This window comes from Stegodyphus dumicola, chromosome 7 (assembly GCF_044657685.1).
Source record: "Stegodyphus dumicola isolate Sdum_Otavi_A_Nest chromosome 7, ASM4465768v1".
Taxonomy (NCBI): domain Eukaryota; kingdom Metazoa; phylum Arthropoda; class Arachnida; order Araneae; family Eresidae; genus Stegodyphus; species Stegodyphus dumicola.
In genome coordinates, this window is record NC_140774.1 from 66,392,268 (window position 1) to 66,419,346 (window position 27,079).

The 27,079-nt window shown below is 34.0% G+C and overlaps 1 protein-coding gene across 3 annotated transcripts in view; it reads right to left on the reverse strand.

The window, feature by feature from the left end:
* Positions 1–27,079, reverse strand: part of LOC118183590 (uncharacterized) — an 83,273-nt gene that overhangs the window by 21,955 nt on the left and 34,239 nt on the right. For 2 of the 3 annotated variants that reach the window (XM_085820374.1, XM_085820373.1), the window contains one exon: positions 6,205–6,315. The gene's annotated coding sequence lies outside the window, so the exon portion shown is untranslated. Of the gene's footprint in view, positions 1–6,204; positions 6,316–9,293; positions 9,619–27,079 lie in introns of those variants that run through there. The other variant, XM_085820375.1, reaches the window with a different exon arrangement.

A 27,079-nucleotide genomic window follows, 5' to 3' on the forward strand; every position in this document is an offset into this window, starting at 1 on the left:
AATGCTTCGGTCTAGATGGTGGGAAGGCCCCTTGTGGTTACGAGAAAGCCCTGAAAACTGGCCCACTGGTGAGATTATTTATTTGCATGAAGAAGTAGAATTGGAGAGAAAAAAGATAAAAAGAGTGAATATTGATCTATCAAAAGACGCACCCCCTTGGCATCGAATCAGTGTATCCAATTATGATAAAATGATTAGAGTATTTGCATGGATATTTAGATTTGTAAATAATTGTAAAGGTGGTTCTGAAAAGAATGGAAAGATTGAACTTTCACAGTATGAAATTGAAAATTCTGAGAAAAATTTAATTCGTTTGGTTCAAAATTATTATCTGACTGATAAGAAATCTTATAATTTTATTGAAACGCTCATTGATGATGATGGTATTCTAAGAGTTAAAACGAGAATACTAAATAGAGATGACTGTGAATCTTTTCTGTATCCAATACTGTTACCAGAAAATGTGATTTTACTAAGTTATTAATCAGAAATGTGCATAATAAGAACTGTCATGCTGGTCTTCAGATGATGCAATGCATATTACGAGAAAGATTTTGGATAGTCAGAGCTAGAAAGGCCATTAAAAATGTCCTCTTTAACTGTATCGTTTGTAAAAGATTTAAAACTAAGGCCATGTCAAGCGAACCGACACCTCTGCCGCCAGACCGAGTTACGGATTGTGCGCCATTTGAAATCATAGGGATTGATTTGGCCGGACCGCTGTTTTTAAAAAATGGAGGAAAGGTGTGGATCGCGCTGTTCACCTGCGCTGTGTACCGTGCCATTCACCTTGAACTCGTAAATTCTCTTTCTACTGATGCGTTTCTCCTGGCGCTTCGACGATTTGTTGCTAGGCGCGGACGCCCTAGAATAATCTATAGTGATAACGGGACAAATTTTCGGGGTGCGTCTAATGATTTATCAAAACTAAATTGGACTAAAGTAGTAAAGGAAACGGGAACTGAAAGTATAATCTGGAAATTTATTCCACCTACTGCAGCTTGGTGGGGTGGCTGGTGGGAGAGGTTGGTTCGTACAGTAAAAGAATTGTTAAAACGTACTTTAGGTAAATCAGTGTTATCATCTGAAGAACTTTATACTATTATTTGTGATTGTGAAACTATAATTAATTCTAGACCCTTAACTTATGTTTCTGAAGATCCGCAAGAATTAGTACCTCTGACACCCGCCATGTTTCTTATCGAGAACAGAAATTCCAATGTTGAAGATCTTGATGAATTAAATTCGTCAAGTCTTAATAAGATATTAAAGTATAGAACTAAATTGTTAAATGATCTGAGACAACGATTTAGAAAAGAATACCTTAGTCAACTGGTTCAAAAGCATAATGAAAAGCGATCTCGGGAACCTGTAGTAGGAGAAATAGTACTGATGGGGGATGATAACAAAAAACGTTTATTTTGGCCTTTAGCCCGAATTACAGAATTGATCCCTGGACGTGATGGAAAGATTCGTACGGTTAAACTTAAGACCCGGCATGGAATAGTTATACGACCAATACAACGCATCTTTCCTCTGGAGATACAGTCCAATGATAGAAACATAATTCCTGATAAGAAACTGGGTGCAGAGGAATCTAATTCTAGTGCTGGGTGTACGTTAAAAAGGGGAATTGCACCTGATAAAATGGTGATGCAACAATATTCCTCCTCTGGACGACTTGTAAAAGTTCCAAAAAGACTTGATCTTTTAAATAATGTTTGTTATGAGTTTGAGACTCAACCTGAGTCTCAAGGGGGGGGAGGATGTTGTGAAATGAACTGAAGTAATAACCGGCGCGAGGCGCTGCTGTTTTGTGACGTCAGCCTGCGTGCTGAATGTTTTCAAATCTTTTTGAGTGTGGACGAACGAAAGCTGAGCTCGGAAGAGTGATACTGTTTTGATGGAAATAAAGAATGATTTATTAAGAATTTTTTTGTCTTTATTCATAATGCACCCAGCCTCGGGTAGAGGCAGGCCCGCAACTGAACGAACTGTTTTAAATATATTTGATTTATATATTTTCTGTGTTCTTCGTAACAAGTGTATTGTTATACCCTTAAAAGACTCACTGTAGTGCATTATTTCATATTATTTAGTAATAAATGAATTAATATTGCTATATATTTCTATCTATAGCATTTTAGAACTATATGACCAGTTCCTTATGATTACATATTTTACAATCTTTATAATCCTATCTCTTTGGAAAACTTATTTTCACAATCAATTACATATTTTAGCAAAATGAAGTAAAACAGTTCTTCAATACACATACATATCTTTATTGAGATGCCCAAATAATATGAATAAAAAAGGTTTTCAGTTTGTTTATGTAAGTTGAATTACACATAATCACTTACAGAAGTAACGTAAAATAATTTTATTATTATTTTCATTATTTAAAACTCATTAAATAACTTATTATAATGGCAGATAAAGACTGAGATACTACATGACAAGGGTGATATTTTGATATTTAAGTATTATATAAGTAGTGCAGTAATTTATATACATTTTAATTTAATATTTAGCATTTTCCCGCTAACAACAATTATAAATTTTAAATTTGTAATATCTCTACCATATCATTCACTCAGCTCCATAATTCATAACAGTATAATACTTTTGTTTCTAATATTTACTTTTTTATAATGATTAATTCTATAGAGTTTTAATGTGATATTACAGATATATTTAAAACTTTATATAATCAAAATATGTCATAATTTTTTTTAACATGATAACAATTAGTGAAATAACTATTCTTTTGCATTTTAAGAATTTAAGAAGCAAGTACATAGACTACAGTCAAAAGTCGTTAATTCGGACACCCGTAATTCGGAATGATCTATAATCCGGACCTCAAAGCTAAAAACTTTCTGCGCATGTGCCGCGTTGACACATGCGCATAGGCGTTTACGCGTGCGCGTAAGACCTTTTATGACTGCGCATATGAGCGTGCGCAAGTGCAGAATACGTTTTCGCGTGCGCGTTTTATGTATAATGGACGTATAAGCTAAAATTATCTAATTATCTATTTCAGTTAATGTTGATGATTGCGTTGTTCCTTAATGTTCGAATTGGATTCGGCTTATTATTTTTTGCAGACTGTTACAGCAATTTTATAAAAGTAAGCTTAAACTTTCGATTATGTCAAATAGAATTTCTGATAGAAATTTACTAATATGTAAAGGAAGTATATTTCTACAAATAAGTCCATTAAACAAAAAGTGTAATTGCTGCAAAAAATGGATAAAGGCATATCCTTTGTTTATCTAAACTTTAACATTTGTTTATCTAAACTTTGTTTATCTTTAACGCCGTGGCGCACAACGAATTGGAAGTTGATCAGTCAGCACTATCCTTACCTTCAGGGCATATGTTTTTATTTTATTTGGCTTATAATTCCTTATTAAATGTAGTATTTCCGTCTTTGATATGATTTAAATCAAATTCCTCGTCATTATAATTCGCTTCCAATGGCGAAGAAAATGACAGAGGTTATTGAAAACGAAAAAAATTTTGATTGACAAATTAGTCGGTATTCTCGACACAGCAATTAAAGGACTTGAACAGCGGAACTTTGTAACTGAACAAGAAATTATGTCTGTTTAATAGAATTAAAGAGAAAGTATTATCACATGAAACGAAGCAAAACTTAAACAACTTACATTGAAAGAAATGTTTAATAAAGTAAACAAATAAATATTAAGCTTTTTCTTTTTGCAAATTTTGATACCCTTTAGATCATAATTGTTCTTTATTTCATAAATTACGGTTTCATATTTTTAATTTTAGAATTTCTGCATGCCATTTCCGAGATTTAAACTGATGATCTATAATCCGAAAAAATCGATAATCCGGAATCGCCGAAGTCCTGACGAGTCCAGATTAACGACTTTTGACTGTATATAAGATCCACACCATAACTTCAACAGCAACAAGTGAACACTTTTGAATTATTATCGATCACTGGCTAAGATAAATGAGCTACATATAGAAGTTCATACTGCAAAAAGGAATACCTAAAATGCATTTCTAGCATACTCTGGCTCAATGCCTATTATGTTTACACAGTTTAAAAAGTTAAAGGAAATGGCACATACAATTTGATAATGAGAAAAATGATGTTATTATAGCTACTGAATGCACAGACATACATTTCAGTGCAATTTAAAAATAAAAATCATTGAATCACCCAATAAAAAGACTTTTCACATCGTTCATTTCCTTTTTAAATGTAATATGAGTCATGACTTGAAATAATACAGAACTTAAAAAAATTATAAACAGTTATTCTAAATTTATTAACATTAAGCATCAATGACACATTAATTATAGAATTCTATAGTTCTCTTTAAAATCCAAGAAAAATTTTATGAATTTAAAATTTCATATTATCCATTAGGCACAGTAACAGATTTTTCTAAGTGATACTATATTCTGTAGAACAATGTTTTTAAAGCATCTTTTTTTTTTTTTTTTTTTTTTTAATTTAGGAAGCTAAAAATTAAATCAACTATGCTCCCCTTCACAGTGTCTTCGTGAGCACAAGTGATGTTCTGAATCATATTTCTTTGCAATTTTGAAAATTAAAAATTAAACTAATTAAGCCTAATTAAAATTGCTTTTATAATCTGATTTAAAGAATACTCTGACAAATTGTTTTAGTTAGCTGTGTACAGACCAGATGTTATAAACAGAATCTATAATAAAGAATTTCTGAATACTGAAATGCACTGTAGATTATACACAATTCAGACCAAAGCCTTGAAGGTAGAAATCTTAAATCTTTGGGTAAATAAAATTTTGAAATACTAGGAAAAACACTTGAAAAAGAATCTAAAAAATAAAAAAGCACTTGAAAAAGATTCATTTACACAAATTACTCCATCAAATTTATTATATGATAAAGAAATAAAAAGGTGACTGGCCTTTTCTTCAGGTAGAAAAGATATACATCCTTCTAGTTTTCATGATTTAGAAAATTAAAAATCAGACTAATTAGAATCAACAAAATAAGTAAAAAAAAAAAAAAAAAAAAAAAAAAAAAAAAAAAACACTAGCAAATGTATAAATACACTTATTATCTAAATGTTTAACAGATTAGTTAACTAATCATAATAAAGTATGCACGAACAATCTACCTGATGTCAGGGATACCATAAAGAAGGATGTAAGAAAAACTACGAAAGTCATATGCACTCAGTATGTTTGCTAACAATTTAACTCAAATGAGAAAAAAGAGAGTAAAAGAGGAAGAACTACAGTTCAATATTTTTTACAGTCTGACCATTCGTGATGGGCTTCTCTTACATAACAGTATCCATATTTTCAATCATTTTACATGCATTATTTGTTCTTGAAATAATTCCAGAAAGACAATTTTTCCTTCAATGCTTTGAAACTTTAGTAAGTGTAAAGCGTAGATAAATGGGTAAGCTAAATGACATTTCCTTGAAATATCATATAAAGACATTTGAAAGGTATGCCATATATAATCTATAATTTATTTACAAAAGTAAGTTATATAGCTAGTACACTGTGTTTTTTAAAATGTACATTCTAAATTTACATATATAACTACAATAGCTAAACAGTTAAAAGAAATTTGATGAAAATATCAGCAATGGATATTTAATGATTATTTGAATTAAAAAAAACTGGAAGATTTATTAACAGTTACCTTTACTTAATGTTAATACATACACCCTTACACACAGATTTGTAATAAAAGAGCTAATAATGTAAACAGGTGCAAAGGTTGAAAGAAAACATTATGCTTAAAAACACATTTCTGGGATACTCAGCGATCAAAATTTTCTTCATTATGCAGAAATTTTATAATTATTTAACAATTTAGACAAGTTTAAAACTACAATAGTTTATAAACATATAAATTCTTGCCTTTCAGTTTCCATAACTCAAATGACTTGTAAAATAAACATTTGTCTAAATAAATTTTTAAATGACTTTGAAGGTTTCCTTTCTGAATAAATTTTCCTGCCATAGACATCACACTTACATGGATGTAGTCCAGTAGGCATTTTCAAATGAGTCTCCAGGTTTTGCTTTAAAGCAAAACCTTTATTGCAAACCTGATATACAAATGAGAAGATTCCTAATGAAATAAATGCCTTTTCAAATTTCTTTTATATCTAAAACATTTACATACTTCACAACTGTATGAATAATTTTTACCAATAAATGTGGTTTGTGGAAGGAAAAATGAATCCCTTTCAGCAGAAAGATAATTCAAAAACATACAGTTTATGTCTTCATTCTCTGCAGATTCCTTTTCTACCAGAAAACCTATAAAAAAGTGTAGAATATTTTAAAATACTGATAGGATGCACAAATCTAAATGAAAGTATAATAGTTGGAGACAAGTGCATGGAAGTGAAAACTTTCAGTTTTAGTCCATTATAAATGACATGTTTAATAAATAAAAGTTAAAAGGCAGATTTTTCAAAGAAGGATTTTTGTTAAGAAACAGTATAATTACATGAAAATATGCTCGTTTCAATTTTAAGAGGCCCACAAGAAAAAAACTTATGCAGATTTCGAGAAAAACTAATTAAATATTAATTTTTGTTAATGCAAACTGAGAAATGTTCTTCCTTAAAAAAGACACAAAATTAGCACTAATTCCAATATGCAGTAAAATAAAAGAGGAAAAGAAATTAATAATAAACGATTATCAGATTGGAAGAAAAATATTCAAAAAGCATTTATTAGCCAAAACACATTATTTAGCAATAAAGGCAGAATAAAAACAAAATTTTAGTAAATAATATTATATTTTTTTTCTCAGTACGGATTAAGATAATACTTTAAAAATGGTCAAGGAAGGAATTTATATGTAAGATTTTCCCCATATCAGCTTTTTGAGGATACGTAACTGAATACAGGAGAATATAAGAAAAATGGTGAAACTTGCAGAGTATTTAATACATTAAGTTTTGCCAAGAGAGATATAGCTGATATTGAAAAGCTTATAATAAAACTACTGAAGAAACTATGAAAGGAAAACGCATTTTTCAATAGAAATTCAGAAAACTCTTTAGAATATCAGATTAGATTTGTAATTAAGCAAATGATGATGCGGACTATCAGCTTTCTTTGAGGAGACTCACTTTCCTGCTTGGTCTAAAAGAAACTGATGCGGAATGGGAATATATGCGCTTATACTAAGCATGACCACGCAATCAGTCTACCATTTAGGGAAACAAACCCTACGAGAAATTTACTTGGGAATTCATGGGCATACTTTTGAGAGGAAGCCAGAGAACTTCTTTATATTTTACACTACTGAATGAGGATCACCCTTTGAAATCTTATTTATGCAAAGAAAAGAAAAACTGCAGCAACAGAAGCCACTGTTGCTCAAGTGCAGTTCCAGGCTGAATATTTTTAATACAAGGTAACCAATAAAAGTTCTTGCCATTTTGGACAGTCAGAAAGACAAAGTCATAAAACAAATAATAATGAACGCTAATCCTCAGAGTAATCACCATCAGCATTCAGTGCCTTTTGCCAATGAGTGGCTAGATATGCGGTGAAACTGGGGCTCTTGGACGCATAGAAGTCCGTAAAGGCCTTTTCAAGGTCTGATTGGTTGTTGAAGGATTTCCCATGAAAATGGTTGTCGGGGGAATGGAAAAAGTCATAGTCTGTTGGTACAAAGTTTGGGGAGTATAGTGGATGGGGCAGTGTCTCCCAGGCCAGTCGCTGGATGGTGTCTCTGGCCTTCTGAGCCATATGTGGCCACACATTGTCACGGAGTACACCCTTACGATTGACAGATTGATTTCTTAATGCATCAGTGCCTGACGCACACATTCCAACTGCTACAAGTACAGACCTGCTGTGATGGTTTGGCTCACTGGCAGGAGCTCATAGTGCACTACTTGGCAACTAGTCACCAGATACAGAGCATCATCTTGTGTGGGTGGAGAGAAGGTCTCGCAGTGCGAAGCAGAGAGTCCCATGGTGACAACCAATGTCTGGAATACATGGGTGTATCATGCTGGACCCACTTTTCGTCACTGGTGAGTACTCGATCAACTATGGATGCAGTGCAGTGACACGTAAGCAATGACAAACAATCAGCAACGTACTGATTGCATTGGACACTTCGTGCTGATTGTTTGTTTGCATTGGACAGTGAGTATGATACCCACTTGCTCAGCTTGTATGCCTTTCCTATGCTGTGCAACTGCAGTCTGATCTTTCATCAGATACCTGGAAGTGTGCAGCAAGCTCACCACATGTTTGGCTATTGTCACTCTCTATGGCTATACATAGGGCCTCATCGGCCAGTGCTTGTGGCTGATCGCTGTGTGGTGCATCACTAAGAGACATATTCCCTGACCTGAACTTCTGGAACCATTGCCTAGCAGTTTGTACGTTAACGACATCATTCCTTAAGGCCTGGCGAATTCGCCGATTTGATTCTGCTGCTAACAGGCCCACTTTAAAATCAAACAGCAAACAACTCAGAATGAGCAACTTTGACATGTCCATTTCAATCGGTCACTGTGTGTGTTATGTTTGAAGTACCAATGCAATGTGATATACTCTTGGTCAATGTCTGTACTCCCATCCTATCCACTTCATCGCTGGGTCTGGCATCTATTTTTATGTTGGGGTTCACTCTTTTAATGTCATATCAGAAACGGGAAGAACATTTTTGGTTACCTTCTACAATCTGCAATGTTAAGCAAAATATATCAGTTGCAGAATAAAAATGCAAATGTACACAAGATTAATGTATGAGGTATTTGATGTAAAACTATTTTGAAGTAAAGTCTAAAAAATATTGACATTGGTTTTTATTGTGTAAATATGTTCACAGAAATATAATATAAATTACAAAGTTATGTAAAAGAAGGTACAGAATTTTATGAAATCAATTAACATTTTCAAGGAATTAAAGAAATACAAAATTTGCATTTTTATATGCCCCCCCAATACAGAAAAATTCTCAATATATATAATTTATAATTAGAAAATTTTTTATATACCATCTCCAAGAAACAGGAATTTAATTAAAACCATGAATTATTATATTTAAAAAATTTTTTTAGTCAGTTCATATATATTGTAGTGTCAAATGTATTTTTAGCATTAGCTTTTAAACATTCCTCTTGCTTATAAATATATATATATATATATGATGATTTTGGTAGGCAGGCACAGAATTTTCTTTTAGACGAAATTCTCCAATATTACATATTCAATGGTGATTTAAACTAAATAAGATTAACTTTAAATTTACTGCGTCATACTTTTCGAACAAAGGGAGACAGATAGGAAGAGCGGCAGATAAAAGGTCTGATGGCAGCAGGAGGAGAAAGCAGTCTGACAAGAAATGGCGTGAACTTTGTATTTATACTAGCTGTTACATAACATGCCAGGAAGTTCTCGAAAGTACTGGTCTAGGGTGAAGATCCTGAAATTGCGGAAAGTTAATTAATGGTTGCCCGTTCGCGTACAGAAAGTCCATCATATTTTACATATATAAATGTATACACATATTATTATTATTATTATAAGAGCACAGCCCCGATCCTCCTAGCCGGCCATATGATCAAAAAATGGGATTGGCCATACATATATATGTGTGTGTGTGTGTATACAGTGGTGGCCAAAATTGTGGACACTTTTGGAAATTTTTATGTTTTTGAACTTTGTATGCTTATAGAAAACGTTACGTGTCACAAAATACAAACTTTTATATTTATTACTAAATTCAATACAAAACACAAAATTCAATTATTTGAAATACAAAAAAAGTTAAACGATAATAGTTATCGATATACATTAGATAGTGATGATTGCAGTGAGTTATCAGTACTTAGTAAGGTATCCTTTATTTTTGATTACAGATTCACATCGACGTTTCATTGAGCTGACAAGAGTTTTAAGCTCTTCTTTCGTTATTATATGATGCCAGGAAACAATTATAGCCTCAATTAGTTTCCTTTTATTTGATGGGCGCCTCATTCGGACAAGAGTTTTCAAGCGCTGCCCCAAATTTTCGATAAGATTGAGGTCAAGACTGTTTCCTGGCCATGACAACAATTTAATGCTCTTTGTACGAAACCAATCTTTCAATATTTTGGCCGTGTGGCAAGGAGCAGAATCCTGCTTAAAAATAAGTAAAGCATTGTTGGGAAAGAGATTTCTGATGGAAGGTAGAAGTTTTGGTTCTAGAATAGTGCCAATGTATTTTCTGGCATTCAGTGTCCCATCGATGACATGAAGGCGACCAATACCATCTGCTGACATGCATGACCAAATCATAACACTAACTGGGATTTTCACAGTTGCTTGAATGCAGTCAGGATGTAGCTCTTCTCCTATTCTATATCTTACATATTTTCGCCCATCACTACCGAATAATGATATCTTAGTTTCATCACTCCATATAACTTGTGACCACTGATCATCTGTCCAATTAATGTGTTCCTTTGCCCACTGCAGTCTTTGTTTTCGCTGCTGAAAATTAAGATAAGGCTTTTTTCGTGGAATTCTACCTCTGAGTCCAACATCTGTTAATCTTCTCCTGATTCTTCTTGAACTGACAGAAACACCAGCATCATTCAGATCACTTCTGATGGCCGCTGATGACTTTTTCTATGTTCGAGACTGAGTTTTTTTATTCTTCTGTCATCAATAGATGTGGTGCATCTTTTTCGGGCTTTTCCTTCTTTGTTTTTTATTGAATTTGTCTCCTGATATCGTAAACAAAACTTTCGGACTCCAGATGTAGTCACTGAACCACCCACCTGCCTTGCAATTTCAGCATAGGAAAGACCACTTTCTCGTAACACAATAATATTACATCTCTTTCTAGGTGTCCAATCTACTCTTTTATTCGATGTCATTGCTTCTTGACTAAATATTAAAAATTTTTACAAAAATTCTTACTTGTAATTGCAGTGTATAAGAAACAGGTCCTCCTTCAACAGAACAAAGCAAAATAATTAATTGTTTCAAGTGTAAACATGATGTCAGCTTCTACTGGCAGTTACTAACATTTGATTGTTCTCAGAACAAGAACAGTGATTGGCCAGGAAAGCTAGACATTACAAACCACTTCATAACTGTGTTTTTTATTTATATTAAAGTACATATAACTTTTTTTGTATTGCAAATAATTGGATTTTGTGTTTTGTATTGAATTCAGTAATAAATTCTCTTTAAAATGATATATACAAGTTTGCATTTTGCGAAACATAACATTTTCTATAAGAATAGAAAGTGGAAAAACATAAAAATTTTTAAAAAGTGTCCACAATTTTGGCCACCACTGTATACACTGGTTTCCAAAAATTAAGGGAAAAATTACAAAAATAGCAATAACTCAGTCAAAAATAAGCCAATCTGTATAAAATTTAATTATGTTGCCAAATAAGAGTTGCTGAGTAAAACTGCAGCATACAAATTAGTGGCAGTGCAATCGGAATATGTCATTTGCGAGGAGCATAAAACTGCATGTTTCAGAGCATGCCTGCAAATTTTGCTGTGATACTGAGATAAAAAAAATCTGATGTGTACACCACATGACTTCCTTGCATGGAATATTAAATTATACGCATTTTTTTCTTGCATTTCATTTAAACGTATTGGATTGAACTAAATCTACTTCGCCGACAGCGCATAAACCACAGTAGAATAAATGTATTCTTTAAAATTCATTCTATTTGTTTATCATAGCGACATTCTGGCGCTAGGTTCACTTAACAGTATTATATTTCTTTCATATTATGACTCAGAATGCACAAAATTTACATAATTTAAAGAATTATCTAATTGTTGCCACATGTTCTATTCAAATACTATAATAAAGCTAGAACGAAGTATAAAAGAAATTAAGCAAACAAAACAAAAAGAAACAGTTTTTCACAGACGATTGAGTATTTCTCATTCAATTAATTCAGTTCTCACTTCGAGACAAGGCAAAAATACATGAAAACGCAAAATATCTGTATTAAAAATTACGAAGTAAATCTTAAACACTAATTTCCTCAAAAAATTCCAGAAAGGATTAAGCATGATTTAATTTGCAATAATAAATGAAGGCGTTATCTTTGTTGTTGTGAAACTAAGTTTCTCTAGTGTGGCAACAAATCTACCTATCCTGCTGTTTCTAATGTAAACAAGCAATGGCTGCCATCAAGAAAATTATTAGGCTTAGCGGCACTTAAACAACTTTAAAATTGTTCATAATTCTAAAAATATTCCATAGAGATTTACTAAAGGCATCAAAACCTTAACCGGAAGATAAAAACAACATATTTCAATCATTTTTAAAGCGAAAAATGTACAATTTGCAAACATATAAGAGTAAAGAAACTGAGATCACTGAGCCGGATAACAGAGTGGATATATATATAAATATATTTATATATGTTTGGTGCGGCCGATTGCAACCAAAATACTAGGTGCACATCTACATGTTATAGCAATCCTATATACAAAATTTCAATGTTCTGAGGCTACTCGTTTTTGAGTTATGCGAGATACGTACGTATATACGTACATACGTTCGTACATACGTACATACGTTCGTACATACGTACATACGTTCGTACAGACGCCATGAAAAATTATCTTCAGAATTCATTTTAAAGCAATTTTATAATTTTTTTGAAGGAAAAGAGTATTTTATTCTGTCCTTACATACAGATATCACGCAAAAACATCGTTAAATTGCATTCGATAGCAGTCAAAATGGATATTTTCATTGAAATATGCGGCCTGAAACTTCGCGATTACAATACTTCCTCTTTACTTCGTACAAGGAAGTAAAAATACAGTATAGCCAATTTGCAACAATGACCTCAAGGCGTCATCTGAACGAAGAATTACAATAGAGAGCTACTAGAAATTAGAGGCTGGGCAAAGTCAGATGGAAGACTAAATGTGTGTCCTCCTGTAGTTAATACACTTTGGTAACAATTTCTAAACACAGATTTGGCATCCAGGAGGTTCAGCGCAAAACGAACAACCACTACCACGAGTGCTGATAAACGATATTTGTTGTTATGCACACAAAGGAACAGAATGGCAATTTTGACTCAATTCAGGTCCTCCTTTGTCAAAGCCACCAGAAAGTTGGCCATCAGTGTCGGTAAGCAAGGCTACCAGCCATTTATATGCTGCTCATGTCATGCCATAGAAATGATCGTTTGAGTTGGGCACATCAACATATCCACTGGACGGCTGTTCTTTTTATGGATGAGTCCAGGTTTACCCTCCAAAGCCATAGTAGGTATTATTTGATTGGGAGAGAACCTGGAACCTGTTATCATCCCTCAAACATCCATGATAGAGATGCACATGGAAGCAGTGTCTGTGTTTGGGGCGGTATCCCTTTGAGTAGATGCACAGACCTCCCTGTCTATACATGTGGAATCGTGAATGCTTACGCCTATACAGATGATATCCTTGATACTTCTGTGCGCACTTAAACCAGGGCAATAGGTGATGATTTCCTGTTACAGGGCAACAACTATAGACCACACAAGGCTCACTCAGTGCATGGAGTGGTTAGCTCAGTCTCGGACTTAAATCCTATCGAGCATGTTTGTTATGCTCTAGGAAGAAGTATAGCTGCTCTCAATACTCCTTTTCAGATCCTTGCCAAGCCTACAACTGTTAACAGTTACAAGAGCAATGGTTCTCCCTTCCAACAGAAAATCATTTATGATAGACCATAAAATTAACAGCATCAAACATGATTGTATTGTTTCTAAAGTAGATCATATTTCATATTTAAGGTAATTTTCTCATAACAAACTGATACATCCCATTTATCCATTTCATACATATGCTAATTTCTATAACACCATAATTGTCTAGTAATTTGTTTTTGTGTTATTTTATACCTTGCTATCTGTTGTATACTGTGGGTTAGTTTCATTAAATTGTACATGTAACTTTTTCAGAAATCATCATTTTTGTTATTTTTTCTTAATTAACGGTAACCAGTGTATATAAATATGCATGTACACACAAATAAACTGATAGCCAGATAAACTCAAGAAGTTTTTTTTTTTTCTCCAGAAGATCACAAATCACTCCATAGATGGCAGTATCTGAGAAAATTTACCCTAACTGAAGAAAATAGCAAATCCACAAGAGAATGCTCAAGATGAATGCTGGTTTCTGGAAACAAAACTGATGCTAAAAATGCACAAAAACTTAACAGCAGATTACAAGAAATATCGTCCTTCTAAAACAATATCCTACACTGGCCAAAAAAAGGAAAAAAAGGTTTTACATTTAGGGAGCATTTTAGATCACATTTTTTTATCTCTGGGAATATAAAATACATGAGTTTGGTTTGATTTATTTGATTATGACAAAGAACATGAGGGTTATCTGCTTATGGGAAGGGATGCCTTCAAGGAAAACTTTTTAAGGGAAATGGCTCATAATCGCACATAAGGAAAACCATGAAAACGCCCATGCACCTGGAACTGAACTCAGGTTGAACTACCAGTGCTCAGTGACTTTATCATTTAGCCGAGTGAGCCTTACAATACACGGAAGACACTGTTTTACAAAACAAAAGTGGTAAATGTTGATGATAAAAGCTAGAATAACCAATGCAATAATTACTGTAGATATTGACATGCTGAACAGCATGTATCAAGAACGCATTGTCTTAACATTCTTCGTGCCATGAAAGGAGCACATCTAGAAGTGTTTTGATTCAAGACACAAAACTTTTTGAGTTTATATGTCAGCTTATTTGTATCTAGAATAGTTCCTGGTATGTCAATAATTTAAATTCACCAAAGATTTTGTGTGCACCCTGAAAACAATAAGATTCAGAACAAATTCCAATACATCATACTAGCAAAGAGGTGGATAACAAAGTCTTTAAATGAAAGTATGCTGATTTTTGATCAATTTCAATATTACTAATTCAGAAAATTCTCGAATATTAATTATTGCACAAATTAAATGCTAATAGTAAAGACTGGTCATGGATGACACAAAACAAAATATGACTCCTAGAACTACGCAAAATGTTGATGCATTGCAATGAGTCATTGATAACATCTTCATCTAGTAAACTCTCAGCAGGAGCACTCTTTAATTTGAAAAAACTCCAGGAGCAGAAACAGTACAGTTATTGTTTATTAGGTCCACTGTAGACTGCAATTCATTTCTATTTTGAATTATAGTTTTCTATAATCTAGTAAATAGAAATCATGTAAAAGTTTTATTTAAATTTAAAATATTTCAAAAATATTTTTTTCTACTGCCGAGATTTAAAATGCCTTGCAAAGGGCTAGACATAACTGATGCATTAGCTTTACTTGAAGAATTACCTTCAGATCAGGGCTTAATTTCTAAAATTAGAGCTGCCGGAGCCTTATGGAAGACAGTGAGGAAAGAAAGAAAAAATTAAACAAATGAAATAGCTAAAATTAAAATAATTAAATTAAGATTAATTTTAATTTATTTAATCATTTAAATAGTTAAGTAATTAAATTAATTAAATAATAAATTCTAAATTATTAATTTTAAATAATAAATAGGAAAAAAAAGTATCAAACCTTGTCTTATTTGGAACATTGGCTGGAATTACAATTCCACTTAGAGGCTAAGAAGCAGCTCAGTTGAGTTTAAGCCCTGATTATACCTATAATGTACTATTCCACGAGATGATGGGTAGTACTCCTTTTTTTTTTTTTTTTTTGGCAGCACAAGGAGAATACCGAAAATTCTAAAAACAGTATAAGGATATGGAAAAAAAATTAATGGCAAAGTGTAGCTTTGAAAATAAAGAGGCGAGAGTTTAAGAATTTCTGATTGCGATGCGCTATCGATATGATTCTAGACATCAAGCAGAAATTTTCCCTGAATATTTTTTCTGAATACAACATGCTACTAAACAAAAGACTTATCTGTGCAAGTGAAACATAAGACTTATCTGTACAAGTAACAGCAGTGGTTCCCCCCCCGTTTGGTTACATCATTCAGAAAGTCTACAGGAGCTCTGCAGTAAGAAGTAACTAGTGTGGAACGTGCACAACCAGGGTGTCACTTTTAGTTCTTTGAGAAATACAAAATTTACCCACTTTCATAATATCATTGCACATCCTGGATAATAAGCCTTTGACATATGATTGGGGAGGCTTTTTTTTCTTTAAAAGTCTCAACCTCTGCGCAAGGCTGAGTGCGAGGGAAATACAGGCCTGCATTCAGAAGATAGAATTGATCTTTAAGGCATGTTTACTATTTTAAAAAAAAATATGCGCTAAAATTGTGGTTCCTTTATATATAATAAGTGCCGAAACCCTTTTATTTAGGGCTCTGCTGCGCTCCAGCTGAATCATAATTCATTTCGAAAACTGAGAAGTTCCGGAGTCGAACTCCAGTAGGCTCCTGCACAATTTAAGCTCTGCTTCAGATCCAGAATCAATGGTCTCTGAGGATGTAAGTGATGAGAAAGAAATACCCTATTAATCCCTTTCCCTCCATCTTATGGAAATGTAGAAGATTAAAGAAATGATCAGTCAGAAAAAGATTTACCAGGTCACCATTATAAACACCTTCATTATATATCAAATGCTTCTGAAAGTGATTCCAGTTTAAAAATACACAAGTCATTCAGAATGGCTGTAATCAACAGTATGATACCAATAGGAAACGAAGGATTTGTACCAAAGCAAAAAAGACCAAGCCCCCTTATTAATTTACATACTTCATGTGCCAGATGAAAACAGACTGATGTTGGTCTATATCTGTGCATGTACCAAACAGACAAAAACCTGCATCTAGGCATGTACCAAAAAGAAAAACGTGCTTTGAATAGTTTCACAAGAAAATAATAATAATAATAATAATAACTTTGTTCTTTGACATAAAAAAAAACTGAGCTTTTTTTAATCCTTGCTTTATTGATTTTTTTTTTTTTTTTTTTTTTTTTTTTTTTATGTATCTGTCTGAACGTCCTTATTATGTATGTTCTTAGGTTTTCACTGCTACAGAAAAATTACATGTTTGTTTTTAAAATTTTTCGGACAATTTACTTTGTAAGATAATGTAAAAAATTTCCATATAATGCAATTTTTAAATAAAATATTTTAAAATTCACAAATTTCATTATTTACTGGAAATGCACATGAAAAGGTAAGTTTTTTTACCCTACTTCCCAAGTTTCAAAGTCCTAGACATGTGAGGTTTCACAGTGATGTTTAAAAAATCGTTTGCTTTATTCTTTGCTTGCTGTTATATTTTATTTAATATTTAAAAGTGATTCTTAGTCATCAAGAAACAATGGATAGCATTTGAAAATTGATAATTTTTCATCACAAGGTGGAAAATCAATCCAGAATAGTGTAAATTAGTAAATTTATCCCATTCTAAGGTGTAGTATGTGATAAAACTTTTTTAAAAAAGAAAATTGGAACGAAAATAATGAAGAGATAATCCAACAAAGTTAACTCAATGTGGCCAGTGATTTATAGTTAGAAAATTTGTGAAAAATCCACATTTGAGCACTGTAAAGATTTCCATAGAATTTACTGAAAAGTTTTTAACTTCACTTTTACCTGAAACTGCTCAATGAGTACTGATCAGCTGGACTGCATGTGCACTCTTCTAGAAGAGAATTTTCTGTAATGCAAAAAATAGAAAGCTTAGGATTTCCATTGTAAAGTCAATAGTAAATAAGCCTGAAGCGTACTGGAATCATATCTTATTTGCAGATAAAGCAAATTTAACATTTTCGTTTTCGATGGATTTATAATTGTATGGAGAAGGAAAAATGAGGAACTTAATCCCAAGACCTTGGTTGGAACAGAAAAGCATGGCATTGGAGGTGTCCTTGTGTGGAGATGTATGTCAGCATCAGGATTAGGTGATTCAGCATTTATTGATGGCATTATGAACCATGTTCTTTAGTTAATATTTTAAAAGATAATTTAAACTTATCAGCCCAAAATTTGGGTATTGGAAAGAAACTTTTTGATCAGGATAGCAATTAGAGGTTAGAATACAAAGACTCAACATTAAAATGAAACAGAACTAAAAACAGTAATGATGGAAGAACGGAGAAACATTGATGCAGATATTATAGTGAAATCTATATTCACATGTTTGAAAGCTATTATAGATGTGACAGGACAAAATATTAACTGAAAGAAATACTACAATATTTACTAATGTGCGTAGATTTCTTTAAACTATACGAAGACTTTTATGAGGCAACTTTTCTGTTACTTTTTTATTATTGATTTTCAAAAAAAGTTTTATCATGTTCATAAAATAATTAATGCAGTTTTTCTAAGAGAACTTCAGAGATATTATTAAAAATTTCTCATTCTCAACGACTAATTTTTATTAATGAATAAAGTAATATTTCACTGAAACTCGTAAGTGCATAAACACTTTTGGGAGCTACTGCATATTATTTGTCTCTAGGATCATAATAATGTATTTCTAGAGTTTTTTAAGAAAACATTATAAAAATAATATAATGCTCATCAAAGTGTTTATTAAGGGCTTCCTATTATAAAATGATCAAAATACGATGAAATTTGCATAAAAAGATTAAACAGCAAACAAATATTTTAGTCTTAAAATAATGAAATGTAAATTATATTTCAAGACATGATAATATTTTTGGATTTATGAGCAATCAAATTCTAAAGTCAACCATAAAAAAGCTGGAGAAAATCTGGCATAAAATTTGAAACTGCATGCAAAATAAAAACAAATATGTCTTTTTTCTTTGTGTCTTTAAAGTATTAATAATATGTTTAAACATGCCTTTCTTTTGTGAAGGTGATACCACATGAATTCAGCCACATAAGAATCTAAGTGGTATTGCCCAATGTTACGTTTTATTCTGCTATTTGGCTGGATCCTACAATCACTCAATGCTATATGCATGTACTCCAGCATCCAGATCTACAAAGTTACACCTATGATTAATTTTGAAATGCTTGAAATTAGCAGCTCTTATTTCGTCACTTTAATAAGCTTTCCATTAGTTCCAGTATATTGTAGAAACTTCTTCAGTGTTATCTTTTACTTCTCTTAACTATTCCAATCGATAACAGTCTTCAATCAATTCTAATTCTTCTTTACCCCCATTGAATACTATAGTTAATTCTCTACGCCAGCTGTAAAAAAATCTTAGAGCAGTCAGAAATGAAATGATTGAACTCTCAAACTATGTTTCTTTCCAAATGAGTATTAGGTTCTGACAAGTCTTAATATTACAATGCCACTGAATATGCATTTTAAATTACAGTGCCACATCATAGACACTAACACAATTTGTGAATGACAGTAAGTTTCCGTACCATTAAAAGAATTCAATGGCTTCTTCTTTGCAATACTTTGCAAGTCCCAAATTTTAAACATTTTCTAAATGCAGTGCTATGACGAAATTTTAAAACAACAGTTTAACTGCAAAAATTAGAAAGAAATTCTTATTAAGATCCTACTGACTGACTGGTGTGGTATAGCCGAGAATACCGCACAAGAGTGCAGTGCGTCCGGCTCAACTAATAATGGTGCAAGGGCACATCATGTGTACCTATCTGCATGTGGAATTCCAAAGGGGAATGGAGAAGGTAGGAAAGGATGGAGATTATTACATTGCTAGGCATGTGAAATTATCAGGTTCAATGTTCCGTCTTACTTTCTTCGGGAACATGCAAGGACCTGACTCGGAACAGAGAGCTTACTAAAGCTATGTTCAATAACTGTGGGAAGTAGACAGGATACACAAGAAGGGTATACAAAACCCTTTATTTTTCTCTATTTACAATAACTTCCGTACTTCGGAATACAAAGACCCACTACTTGTGGTCTAAACGTAAGAATATAAAAATATAACTAAACTCTTAACTTTGAAATAATAAACGTGGAAGATTGGCCTTATAATAACAGGAAGCCGTATGTAGTACAGAGAACTGTGAACACTACAATACGTTTAAAGTTATCAAGAGGATTAAACCTCTGGCCTGGAAGGCAACCAGCAACTGAGTAAAACTTCTAAGGTAAGCGGCCTGCTTCCACTAACTGCTTTCTCTCTCTCGCTTGGCAAAAAGCCACAACTTAAATACTTGGCGTTCGCCAGACAAACTTTGCATAAATACGTTAACGCTTATAATTCTGGCCGGAAATAGAAAATAAGAAGTGATAGTAAAGATTTAAAATAAAATAAACGTTAGTAAAACTTAAGATCCTTACATACTTCCCGCCAGAGTTAATTAGTTTGAAACTGAGGTCTAAAACGACCTTGTCGAAAACTTTTAGCTCTAGAATCTAACGCGAGGCCAATCTTTTACAAACATTTTTCGCTAGAAACTAGAAATTTAAAAGAAAGAAATTTGTTTTTACAATAGCAGCTCCCAGGACATGCAATTTTTCATCTGTACTGCATCTAAACAGGAGCTTTTATTCAAATCTGGTTCCTTCCAGAGATCTGGAAGGAAAACTAGTTTAATGAAATGTTACACAATGAAATGGCAAGTAACATGTATAATTATATTTCTCTTAACATTCTTATTTCATTCATGACTATTTTAATTATCTCTCCCCGTGCTCTCTGACATGTGTTGTAAAAGAACACCAAACACGAATGTGTTTGTGTCTACGTGTTCAACACTTCCTCCTACAATCAAAGCACTAACGTGTTAAAAATTCAACATACCAAGACCTCGTAACACACCCTAACTTCAACTCTAAACCCTGAGGTACTATTCTGAAAGTGGCTAACTCTGAAGTGTAGCGCCAGAGAGCATAACTACATTCATTCAACCTTTAACACATATTCACCATGATTTGGTCTTTTTACAGTCACACGAATAACAAATTTTTAACATTGCTTTCACTTTTACCATATCACGGTATTTCTTAACATTTGAAATAACAGTTCACATTGTATATAAGAACATATTAACATGCCGTTAATTTTACGCATTTGACAACATACATTAGTAGTACATTGTTAACTTCTATTCTTTTCAAAGCAAGTGCCAATTCTTTCTACATTGAAATACTACATTTCAAAAAGTCTTTCAGACTAAAACTTCTTTCTTGCCAGAAAGTTTTAAAATAAAATTTATACAATAACTTTTACAATATTTAAGTATTTACACATCGCTATTATACATCAACTTTAGTTTTACACGCGAGTAATTGCAAAACATAATACCAAAATCGGTCACAACTCATTTCTCGCCCTTTTGGCGATAAAGGTAGACCTCGCATGAGGTAAAACTTCTTGAAATCTGCCACTTGCAGTAAGAATGAAAGATTAACTTAAGTTTGCAAAGTAACATAAAATTTTACTTATCTTTGTGATATTCGGACATTCTTTTCTGAGCCCAGTCCTGGAAAGTAGCATAGATTCTTGTTTGATTTATCCTCCTTCGTGTGCGGGCTCGCCCTTCAGTGCCTTCCTCTAGAAGCTTTCTTTTTTTTCCAGTTCGGTCACCCTTGAAATACCTTCTTTTTCGCCTCTGCCTGTGGTCTTGGCCGTTTGATGGCAGCTGGTCTTGGCGGAACTGGGAAACTTCTTTCGTGTTCCTGCTTGGACTTCGTTGCTGGCCGTTCAAATTTTCCTTGTAAATTTTCCTCCGCCGCTGGTGGCCCTTCCGCAGTTTGGCGACATTTGCTGCGGAGAGTCCTGTCGGATGAGTAGATCTTCCGTTTTAGTGCCGGGTTATAGTTGCCGTTATTTCTCCTGGCTCTCTTTGCATACGTCGTCCTTCTCCCTTCTTCATTCTGGGGGTGTTCGTGAGCTCTCTTTTCTGGACGGTGGAACGGCTTCTTTTTCTTGCTACCTTCAATTTTCCCGCGGGGAAACTTTCTTTTCACTTGCTCCTGCCTCTTAATGGCTTGCCCTTGTACTTGTCGTTGTTCCACCTCTGGAGCTTGTGCCTGCAGTGTCTGCCGTGCTGGATCCTGCAAAAGATCTTTGAAAATTTGCATTTTATTACGATCATAGTAGGGTTTGATTTGATCAATGTTTGCGGAGCAGGTTTCCCCATTTCTGGCTTTTAACACTACTACAGCGTGGGTTATTTTTTCTATGACATATGGTCCTCCAAATTGTGGAAAAAATTTGGCAGTTTTATCTTCTGGTGCTGAAGAAAGTGAATGCTTAATTTTTAATACTTCATTCCCTACTTTATAAGTTACTCCCCGTCGTTTCAAGTCGTAATACAGTTTTTTTTTTTCTCTGTGCTACTTCCGTATTCTTTTTTTGCTTCTTTAATTAGTTTTTCTATATCACCCATTTTAAATTCTGGGGCTCTTTGTTGCACATAAAATAATTTATCTAACGGCGTTATAATCTTTCTGCCTAAAAATAACTCAGCAGGAGTTTTGCCCGTTGTATCATGTTTTGTGGTCCTAAGGGCGAAAGCAAATTCATTGACATAGTTATCCCAGCTTTTATGAAAATTTTTAACATAACTACGGATAATTTTCACTATATTTCTATTGATCCGTTCCGCTATATTTGATTGCGGCCGATACGGGACCATTTTTAAATGACGTATGCCCAGTTTTTGGCACATGTCTTCAAATACATTACTTACAAATTGAGGACCATTATCCGATATAACTTTTAGGGGCGCCCCGTGTTTTAAAATATATTTATTTAAAATAGAATCAGTAACTTTGCGGAGGCTCGTTTTAAGGGAACAATTTCGGTCCACTTACTAAAATGATCAACCATAACAAGGAGATAGCGACTTTTATTTAACTGACTTTTTGGGAAAGGGCCCAATAAATCGATGCCAATTACTTCATTTGGAAATTCGGATTTAATATTATTTAGAAACCCGGCTGGGCGGAAATTAATATAATTAACTGCTTGACATGTTGGGCAGGACTGGACATACGCCCTTGTTAACTTTTGCAGTTCAGGAAAATAGACTGCCTTGCGTACGCGTTGGATAGTTTTTCGAATACCAGTATGAGAAGCTAAAGGGCTGTCATGGAGCTCCTGCAGGATATTTAATCTAAGACTAGCTGGGATAACAGGTCGAAATTCGTTGTTGGAATTCGTAGTTTTTGTATAGAATAATAGACCATCTATTAGTTCGTAATGGGCCGCCCTATTTCTTATTGCCACAATACCTTAGTGGCTAAAATTTTCAGGATCCTTTAAATACTCATAAATGCTTCCAAACTCAGGATCCTTACCTAGTTCGGTTATTACAGTTTCTCGGGAATTTATTGTACATGCTGTGATCATTGCCACCTTTACGGTATTACCTTCTTCATCTATTTTAATTCTGGATAGGGCATCTGCTACGATATTTTCCTTTCCGGGGGTATGCTTGATTACCAGATTATATTCTTGTAGCTTGAGTGCCCATCTTATTAACCTTGGGGATAAGTTTTTCCCTGAGTACAATCTAGTTACCGCCGCATGATCAGAGTATACTGTTATTGGAGCCTTTCCAAAATAGACTCGGAACTTTTGCACTGCTAACAGAACTGCAAGTGCCTCTCTCTCGGTCGCGGAATAGTTTCTTTGTGTTTGATTTAAAGTTCGGCTAAAAAATGCCACGGGCTGTTGATTTTGCGAAAGTACCGCTCCTACCGCATAATCCGAAGCAACCGCTGAAATTTCTAAATTCTCATCCTTTTCAGGAAATTTCAACACAGGGGCTTGCGTTAATGCTTGTTTTAATTTTTCGAAAGCACTATTGGCTTCGGCCGTCCACGAGAATCTTGCCTTTTTCCTTTTTAATTTTAACAATGGCTCAGCAATAGCTGCAAAATCTTTTATAAAGGACCTATAATATGAACAAAGTCCTAGAAAAGAAGAGAGCTTCTTCGCTGTGTTTGGAGTCGGATACTTTTGTACAGCGATTATTTTTGATTCGTCTGTCTCAATTCCTTTCTGAGATATTTTCTAACCTAAATATTTTAATTCAGGGGCTGCAAATTTGCACTTTTCGACATTAACTTTTAGACCGGCCTCATTTAATAAAGAAAACACCTGTCTTAAATCCTGTACATGTTGGTCGAGATTATCACTAGTAATAATGATATCGTCTAAATAGATAAATGTGGACTTTCCAAGAACAGGCCTTAACACAATGTCCATATATCGCTGAAATGTTGCCGGTGCCCCTGAAAGGCCAAACGGCATACGCAAAAATGCATAAGTGCCAGACTTGGTTATAAAAGCAGTCTTAGGCACGTCCTCAGGCCTAACCCCAATTTGAAAATAACCAGTCGTTAAGTCTAAAGTCGTCATAAATTTGGTTGATTTTATGTTCCTTAGAATTTCTTCAATGATCGGTAACGGATATACCGGATATTTAGTTATGGAGTTTAATTTTAATTTACGGTAGTCAATTGCGAATCTCCACCTTTTTGGATGTGTCAAAGGATAGTCATTATTTTTCTTACATAAAACCACCGGGCTAGCATAACTACTTGAGATGGGCGTTATGATCTTTTTACGTAGCATATCGGTGATATGCCATTCTATAATTTTTTCCTTATTCTTATCATACCGGTATGCTTTGGGGCGAACTGGCATTGAATCTCCGGTGTCAATACTATGGTTAGTAACCTGAGTAAATCCTGGAATATCACTAAATAACAAAGCAAATTCACTTACCACTTGTCGGATTCTTCGTTGCTCGTCATTAGGCAGGTGGTCAAGATTTAACATCGGCGGTTCAGCCTTGCATAAGTGCCAGACTTGGTTATAAAAGCAGTCTTAGGCACGTCCTCAGGCCTAACCCCTATTTGAAAATAACCAGTCGTTAAGTCTAAAGTCGTCATAAATTTGGTTGATTTTATGTTCCTTAGAATTTCTTCAATGATCGGTAACGGATATACCGGATATTTAGTTATGGAGTTTAATTTTAATTTACGGTAGTCAATTGCGAATCTCCACCTTTTTGGATGTGTCAAAGGATAGTCATTATTTTTCTTACATAAAACCACCGGGCTAGCATAACTACTTGAGATGGGCGTTATGATCTTTTTACGTAGCATATCGGTGATATGCCATTCTATAATTTTTTCCTTATTCTTATCATACCGGTATGCTTTGGGGCGAACTGGCATTGAATCTCCGGTGTCAATACTATGGTTAGTAACCTGAGTAAATCCTGGAATATCACTAAATAACAAAGCAAATTCACTTACCACTTGTCGGATTCTTCGTTGCTCGTCATTAGGCAGGTGGTCAAGATTTAACATCGGCGGTTCAGCCTTGCATAAGTGCATAAGTGCCAGACTTGGTTATAAAAGCAGTCTTAGGCACGTCCTCAGGCCTAACCCCTATTTGAAAATAACCAGTCGTTAAGTCTAAAGTCGTCATAAATTTGGTTGATTTTATGTTCCTTAGAATTTCTTCAATGATCGGTAACGGATATACCGGATATTTAGTTATGGAGTTTAATTTTAATTTACGGTAGTCAATTGCGAATCTCCACCTTTTTGGATGTGTCAAAGGATAGTCATTATTTTTCTTACATAAAACCACCGGGCTAGCATAACTACTTGAGATGGGCGTTATGATCTTTTTACGTAGCATATCGGTGATATGCCATTCTATAATTTTTTCCTTATTCTTATCATACCGGTACTATGGTTAGTACCGGTCAATACTATGGTTAGTAACCTGAGTAAATCCTGGAATATCACTAAATAACAAAGCAAATTCACTTACCACTTGTCGGATTCTTCGTTGCTCGTCATTAGGCAGGTGGTCAAGATTTAACATCGACGGTTCAGCCTTGCATAAATGCATAAGTGCCAGACTTGGTTATAAAAGCAGTCTTAGGCACGTCCTCAGGCCTAACCCCTATTTGAAAATAACCAGTCGTTAAGTCTAAAGTCGTCATAAATTTGGTTGATTTTATGTTCCTTAGAATTTCTTCAATGATCGGTAACGGATATACCGGATATTTAGTTATGGAGTTTAATTTTAATTTACGGTAGTCAATTGCGAATCTCCACCTTTTTGGATGTGTCAAAGGATAGTCATTATTTTTCTTACATAAAACCACCGGGCTAGCATAACTACTTGAGATGGGCGTTATGATCTTTTTACGTAGCATATCGGTGATATGCCATTCTATAATTTTTTCCTTATTCTTATCATACCGGTACTATGGTTAGTACCGGTCAATACTATGGTTAGTAACCTGAGTAAATCCTGGAATATCACTAAATAACAAAGCAAATTCACTTACCACTTGTCGGATTCTTCGTTGCTCGTCATTAGGCAGGTGGTCAAGATTTAACATCGACGGTTCAGCCTTGCATAAATGCATAAGTGCCAGACTTGGTTATAAAAGCAGTCTTAGGCACGTCCTCAGGCCTAACCCCTATTTGAAAATAACCAGTCGTTAAGTCTAAAGTCGTCATAAATTTGGTTGATTTTCGTTGCTCGTCATTAGGCAGGTGGTCAAGATTTAACATCGGCGGTTCAGCCTTGCATAAGTGCATAAGTGCCAGACTTGGTTATAAAAGCAGTCTTAGGCACGTCCTCAGGCCTAACCCCTATCATAAATTTGGTTGATTTTCGTTGCTCGTCATTAGGCAGGTGGTCAAGATTTAACATCGGCGGTTCAGCCTTGCATAAATGCATAAGTGCCAGACTTGGTTATAAAAGCAGTCTTAGGCACGTCCTCAGGCCTAACCCCTATTTGAAAATAACCAGTCGTTAAGTCTAAAGTCGTCATAAATTTGGTTGATTTTCGTTGCTCGTCATTAGGCAGGTGGTCAAGATTTAACATCGGCGGTTCAGCCTTGCATAAGTGCATAAGTGCCAGACTTGGTTATAAAAGCAGTCTTAGGCACGTCCTCAGGCCTAACCCCTATTTGAAAATAACCAGTCGTTAAGTCTAAAGTCGTCATAAATTTGGTTGATTTTATGTTCCTTAGAATTTCTTCAATGATCGGTAACGGATATACCGGATATTTAGTTATGGAGTTTAATTTTAATTTACGGTAGTCAATTGCGAATCTCCACCTTTTTGGATGTGTCAAAGGATAGTCATTATTTTTCTTACATAAAACCACCGGGCTAGCATAACTACTT